Source organism: Triticum aestivum, chromosome 5D (genome assembly GCF_018294505.1).
Source record: "Triticum aestivum cultivar Chinese Spring chromosome 5D, IWGSC CS RefSeq v2.1, whole genome shotgun sequence".
In the NCBI taxonomy this organism is placed as follows: Eukaryota; Viridiplantae; Streptophyta; class Magnoliopsida; order Poales; family Poaceae; genus Triticum; species Triticum aestivum.
The window spans coordinates 186,911,927-186,919,602 of record NC_057808.1 but is presented as its reverse complement, the minus strand read 5'-3'; positions in this window follow the sequence as shown (position 1 = coordinate 186,919,602).

Sequence of the window (7,676 nt, the reverse complement as noted above, 5' to 3'; positions counted from 1 at the left end):
GGCGGCTATTTATGAGGGGGGGGCTGCTTGGAGGACGGGCAAGGCGGCGGCGGCTCCCGTGCTCGGGGCGGACTCGGGCGGCGGCGCTCGCGTACGCGTGAAGGAGACGGCGCGGCTGGGCCGGCCGGCTCGGCTGGGCCTCGGCCCGGTCAGGCGCGGTTTTTTTTTTTAAAATCATTCCGCCAAAAACAATTCACAGAAAAATAAAGAAAAATCCAAAAACAATAAAACAAAATTTCCCCGTCTAGTTAAAATAATTAGAACAGGGTGAACATTGTTTTGACACAAAAATGCAGTTTTGAAAACGTGCAATTTTTTTAATGCAATTAAAATTGCAAATAAAATCTGGATAAAATCCAATATATGATTTTAATATTTTTCCTCCAATATTTCAATTGTTTTGGAGAAGTCATATTTTCTCCTCTCATTTATTTTTAATGTGAAATATTTTTCCGGAGAGAAAATAATTAAAACAAAATCCTCGTTTTATTATTGATGAAAATCAAATATGATAAATCGGGAAAATCCCCAACTCTCTCCGAGGGTCCTTGAGTTGCTTAGGATTTAGTCGAGGATTTGCCAAAATGCAATAAAATATGCTATGCAATGATGATCTATGTATAACATTCCAAATTGACAATTTGGGATGTTACATCTAGCCTAGGAATAGGATGACGATAACGTATAGTAATATTATTAATGCCTCTACAATCAACACACATACGCGACGTACCATCCTTTTAGGCACTAGTATAATAGGAACAACACAAGGACTAAGAGATTCGCGTATATAACCTTTGTCGAGCAGCTCCTATACTTGACGCATAATCTCCTTCGTCTCCTCTAGATTGGTACGGTATGGTGCACGGTTGGATAGCGATGCACCGGGAATTAAGTCAATTTGATATTCAAACCCTCGAATAGGTGGTAATCCCGGTGGCACGTCTTGTGGGAAGACGTCAGCGAACTCCTGCAAAATGTTAGTGACAGCAGGGGGCAAAGAGGAAGGCACGTCCTCGAATGAAAATAATGCCTCTTTGCACACAAAAGCATAGCAAACAGATTTGCTGAAATCTAGCTCATCAATATCAGATTTTGTGGCAAGTAAACATGCACTTTTCAATTTAATTTCAGAAACAACACTAGATGGTTTATTATTAGGTTTCATTTGTTGCTCAAATTCTTTTGCCACAACCTGATTTTCACTCTTATTTTTCTCCTGTTTTGCTTTATTAGCTCTATTAATGTCATCTTTCAAAATGGAATCAGGAGTCATAGGAAGCAAAGTAATATTTTTATCCTTATGAACAAGAGTATACTCATTGTTTCTACCATGGTGTACAGAATTTTTATCAAATTGCCATGGTCTACCAAGTAATAAGGAACATGCTTGCATGGGTACCACATCACAATCAACATAATCAACATATGTAGAGATACTAAAATACACACGAACAGTACGTGTTACCTTAACCTTGCCGCTGTTGTTGAACCATTGGATGTAGTAAGGATGTGGATGTGGTCTTGTGGTGAGCGATAGCTTCTCCACGATCTCCATGCTAGCCAAGTTGTTACAGCTCCCTCCATCTATGATGACGCGAACAGAACGTTCCTTCACAACTCCCTTTGTATGGAACAAATTATGCCTCTGATTTTGCTCTACTTGTGTGACCTGCACACTCAAAACACATTGAGCAACTAAACATTCATACCTGTCAGCGTCTTCAGGAGCCATGTATTGTGTCTCATTTTCAGAATCATGTCCACCATGTTCTTCACGTGTAATAAGAGCCAAAGTCTCCTCATCATAGTCACTAGCGGACTCATACCCACCATCCTCAGTAGCAACCATTACACGCTGAGATTTGCATTCTCGTGCATAATGTCCTCTTCCCTTACAACGACGACAAATAATATCACTTGTGTGCCCTGTTGATGCCATGGAAGAAGAAGAGCTATGTGCAGGCCTGGCAGGTGCGCTCTTGGCAGATAGTGGTGGTTGTGCCTGCTTTCTTGTATCACGGCTGGAGGTGGAACCTGATGGAGGTGCTGGTGCAGTGGAAGTAGAAGATGCACGCGGTGTCCTGCACTTCACCTGATGGAGATGAAGGTCGACCTGCAGAAAATTTAGTTCGCGCCAATGCTTGTCGATCCTGCACTTCACGTTCAGCTTTACAAGCAAGATGGAATAAACGAGTGATATTAGTATACTCCTTATACTCTAGAATGGTCTGAATCTCTCTATTTAAACCACCCATAAAACGTGCAAGCATAGCTTCATTCTCCTCAACAATACCACATCTAATCATGCCAGTTTGTAATTCCTGATAATATTCTTCTACAGAATTTTTCCCTTGTCGTAAACGCTGCAGTTTTTGAAGCAGTTCACATTGATAATATGGTGGAACCCAACGAGTACGCATAGCAGTTTTCAAAGCAGCCCAAGTAGCCGGAATAGGATATAATCTACAATGTTCAGACCACCATACACATGCAAAACTAGTGAAAGCACAAACAGCAGCAGCAACCCGTCTCTCCTCGGGATATTGTAAACATGTAAAATGTTGTTCAGTTTCTAACTCCCAAGTAAGATATACATCAAGAATGTATCTACCCTCAAACGATGGAATATTCAATTTCAGTTTAGGAACATGGTCATGATCTCGTACCCGAGGTGGTGGTGCAGGCCTACCGTTGCGAATATATACCTGAGGTCGACCTGCTGGTGGTGGTGCTGGTGGCTGCACGTAGTTCTGATTTTGATCAACCTCATCCTCATAATCGCCCGCATAATCGTCATCCTCCCCAGCCGCCGCAGTAGCAGGAGCCAAAGAAGCATCAACAGTAGGTGCAGCGGCACCCGAATTTTGACCAGTCTCAATTGGAACGCGCTGTGCTCGTCCCACTTGATTTGGAAAGCGGCATTGGAGATGTGGTTGTTGTTGTTGTAGAGGTGCGACATGTGCAGCCGGTGGTGGTTGGGGAAGACGCTTGAGTAATTCAGTAAACTTGTTATCCAGCTTTGTCTCGAACGACTTCTCCACGGCATCTATCTTCTCCATAGCCTCTTCAAATCTGTTTAGCACATCTCCCACCTGGCCATTCATCATTTGCTGAAATTTATCATGCAACTCCTTGTTCGTTATGTTCTCCCAATCAGTCTCATCGGCTTGTGATCCTGCCATAGTTAGCAGCAGTAGAAACACAAAAGAATATGATCCTGCAGACTACTAGGAAGTGGTGGTGATGGTGGTGTGTCACAAAACCTTCAAGCGAATCTCAAATTCTTACCAGTTCTTACCCAGCAGCAGGTGGTGATCGGCAACCGTTGTAGTCAAAACTCTCAAAACTTGGATAGAGCGATTACCAGGGAGAGTCAAACGCACGATGTAGATGTATGCGGAGCAGGGAAGGCTTATAATATGGTAGCAAAAAGGGTCAGCAATAATCAATTCAGAGATGCAAAGTTGAAGAAACTCTCAACGACGGTACTGTGCTGGTCCTAGGCTAGACCGTGCTAGAGACGCGAGCCTAGAACACTAACAAAATCACGGCGCTGCACGTAAACAAGGGAAAAGCACACTCTGGAATTTTTTTTTGCTGTTTTTTTTGCGCTCTCTTTTTTTTTGCGCTCTCTTTTTTTTGCGAAAAATCACTATAATGGCGAGTGACTCAAAACTCTTCCCAGGTCAAACTGACAGGATGGGCACAAATTTTTTTGACTATTTTTTTCCGGAAATCAGGGCAGCGACGACGAAAAAGTGCGACAAAAAATCACTATGATGGCGAGTGTCTCAAAACACTCTCCGGGACCTAAAAATAGGATAGGGAAAAATATTTTTGGTTGCCGAAATTTTGGCCTAAAAACTGCCCGGGGGTCTCCAGACTCTTTTTTTTTCCGAGACCTACTCAGGCAAGGAAACATGAAACGGAAAATAGATGGATCTTTAAAACAAACCGAATATGAAAAGAACTCGGATTGGTGGTGGATATATGGTGGTATATGGTAGCGGTGGTGGTATATGGATACCGATCGGTGGTGGTATATGGATACGGATTGGTGGTGGTATATGGATACGGATTCAGAGCGGTGGCGGATAAGCAATAGTGGTAGACGGCAAGGCGATGATGATGGTGCGGCGGCGGCGTGACAACTTATGACCAGAACTCGAAACTCTAAAAGACTAGACTCTAAGACCAACAACTTGACACGACGGTGCAACCGCAAATTCAACAAAGCAAAAACCCTAAAAAGATTATGCAAAGGCTCAGATTGGTTCGGATATACTGAACTAACCCTAATTTTTTCTGTGGCTTTTTCGTGGACTGTAGGTATGAAGAACAGACTCGATCTAAACTACGAAAAACTGTAAAATCTCACCGAGCAACCTGGAAATCTGATACCACTTAATAGAGGCAAAGGTGTCCCGTCTTTCGATGAGATGATGGATATCGCTTTGGTGGAAGTCGATTTTGACGATCCGACTACGAACGTGCGATGACGTCGCGCCTTAGCAATCGCTAAACCAACTCCGAGAGGTTATTGACCACGCCGGAGCACGATCAACCTGACCACGAGGGTCTGTTTCCTGCGAGCAAACAAAGAACGAGCAAGAAACTGAGATTGCAATCTGGATATTGCGAATATAAGATGAAAGCTTTATTGATCAAGGTGGGGTTCTGTGACGCCTTTGTCTGGTCGTTGAACACAAACGAAGTACGCGAAGTTGCAGCTATGGCGAACTTTTAATCTAAACAAAACCCAAAGTCTAAACGACGCCCTAAGGGCTGTATATATGGAGGAAGAGGGGGGAATTTCGTGGCCCTTGGGGAAGGGGTCCGAAACCAACCCTATCTCTTGTTTCCCCACACATACGGACTCTAAAAATAGCCTATACTCAAGTATTTCGAAATTACATGGGCCTGGCCCAATAATAAGGTGACGCAGCACCTAGAATAGCCTTTGGACGAAAGTTATGAAGTAGCATCTTGTATATTTCGTCCAAGGCTTCATGCACGCATTATGGTGGCTTCAACGTCCTGAAATCATCACTTGTAACTCCGTTTCTTGTCCCCCATGTGCATGCCATCATCTCCATGCTTGTTCTTGCTCCAATGTTCATCCTTCTCAAAGCTAGGCCCTTCATTTGTAAGCAAAACAAATGTACCCAATTTAGGCAGCATCATATTCTCATGAACATTAGAATCATTACCAAGAAATGAAAGTACCTGGTAATTTAATTAGCGTGCGCGAGCTCTAGTAATTGGTCCAGTATGTATAGCAGCAGGGGCTGTGGGTGTAACAATGGTATTGATGTCCTCATCATAAGGTGTTTCGGCTACTTAGCGACGTGCTTCCAACCCCGATATCATGTATAGTTCACCACCTTACCCTCCATTTCTGCATTTCGTTTCAAAACCCCATCATTGCATTTCCGCAATCCCATTGAGCTTCCGCAAAACCACACCGCTTTCCACTACCACCGTTTTGACTTTTGTCCTTGAGATTTTGAGTTGTGGTTTTTTCCGTTTCCTAAGGTGTTTCGGCTACTTAGGGACGAGTCTCCATCATCTTGGTATCTACATCAAGAACACCGCCACTCATCATCGCCAAGGACGGTAACCTCGACGACACCATTGTATATTCCCCTTGCAATTGCATTGATAACCCCTAGCCCATTTTGCGTCACTTGCCTTTCGAGACTAGCCATTTGAGTATTGCCGGAACCGTTACTTGTGCACATTAGTGATCGACACCTCCCCTTGCATACATACCATACCATATTGGTATCATATCATCTCTTGTGTCACAAGTTTGTGCCCGCATACACACTATTGCTATCTTGGTTTGTGCATTTCGCAAAGTGGCCATACATTCAAAAAAAAGAAGAATAAGCTTTTAAGCAAAAGATAAGAGCAAAGAAGCTTGTAAGCAAGTGCCATAGCATCATACCACATTGCATATAAGATTGTCATATCCGATCATCTTGGATCATCTTGAGCGAACACCGGGAACCATACATACATAGCATACTTGGGATAGAAAGTTTATCCATTTTGCATATCATAGGTTGTGCACAAGTGTCGTATCCGCCTATTGAGCAATCGTGCTAGCGTCTCTCTTGAGTTGTGCAACACGAGCGTTTTGCGTGGACTCCACATTTTGTGCTCATTCCTTGGTTGCACGACCCCATTTATCTATCCGTGTGTGTGTTTTCGTGTGCCACTCTTTGCTATTGGTCTACTTGTTTCACTTGCGAATTTGTGAATCTGTTTCAACATTATTGACTCTTGCTAACATTTTGCATCAAATTTTTTGTGCCACTATCCTCACCGAGCTCCACTATAAGCCTTACTTGTGTAGGTGTGAGAAACCGACAAGAATTGGTACCAGTTGTGCTATTTCCTTGTTACACATTGAGTGATCATTGATCCATCTTCAACATCGATCAAGGTACATTTGGTATCGTTCTTCTCTTTCTCCCACTCACATGTGCTCGAGTCTTGTGATGGATAGGCAAGGCATTTCACCTTCGGTCTACAACAACGATGAGTTCGATGCCACGAACAACTCCAACGACGACAAGATGCAAGCTCAAATGGAGGAGATCAAATCCCTCATCAAGTCATACAAGCGATCTTCCTCATGTTCGAGAAGACGCTCAAGAGCACATGCCTCTGAGCTACCATCTCCGGCAAGGTCACATCGGCATCGACACCATCACCACCAAGAACGTGAAGGTCAAGAGCTCTACACCAACAACCGCTCAACGACTTCACCATCTCCCTTGGCATCTTCGCCAAGAGACCTCAAGGCATCTTCGCCTTCGGATATACGGCATCTTCGCCAACAAGCACCTCAAGACTACGCTCAAGAGAAGCTCCCCAAGCTCAAGTCCGCGACTTCCACGAGCTACTACGACCTCGACACCGACCATGCGATTCCTTTCTATGGGACTCAAGAACCCGAGGAGTATCTCGAGTGGGAGCACCTAATGGACGACTACCTCAAGCTACATCAAGTTCCTCCCGAAGATCAAGTGAAGTGCGCCACAAGAAACTTCCACGACTACGCCTCGACATGGTGGCTTCACACACCTTCGGAAACCTACGACATGAGTTGGCCCAAGACGAAGAAAGCTTTGCGGCGAGAGTTTGTTCCTCCAACCTACACAGAATAACTTCTACGCCAATTGGAGAACACCAACCAAGGATCCAAGTCCATCGACGCGTACTTCAAGGAGATGAAGATTGCCTTGCGACGAGCCGGCGTGGACGACCCCATGTCAATGAAGTTCCACTTCATGATGGGATTGAACAATGCCACCTCCAAGACTATCTTCCTCGAGAACTACAAGTCCCTCGACGACAACTACATTGGTGCTCTCAAGGCGGAACAAGAACTCATGAAGGCCAAGGCTTCTCCACCCCAAGCACACTTCTCGAAGACCAAGCTCAAAGACGACGAGCATGAGGCTAGTACCACCAAGATGTCCAAGCCCGACAAGCTCCAAGACGATGCTCCCAAGTTCGACTTCACCGCCATCCCTCTTTGTGGCATTGATGATGCCGAGTCCTCCACGACTCTTTTTCAAGATGGTGCGGCGACGAGTACGACTACGGAGACCTTCAAGGACCAAGCTTTTGAGGCAAGCGACATGGTGACGAGCAAGGAT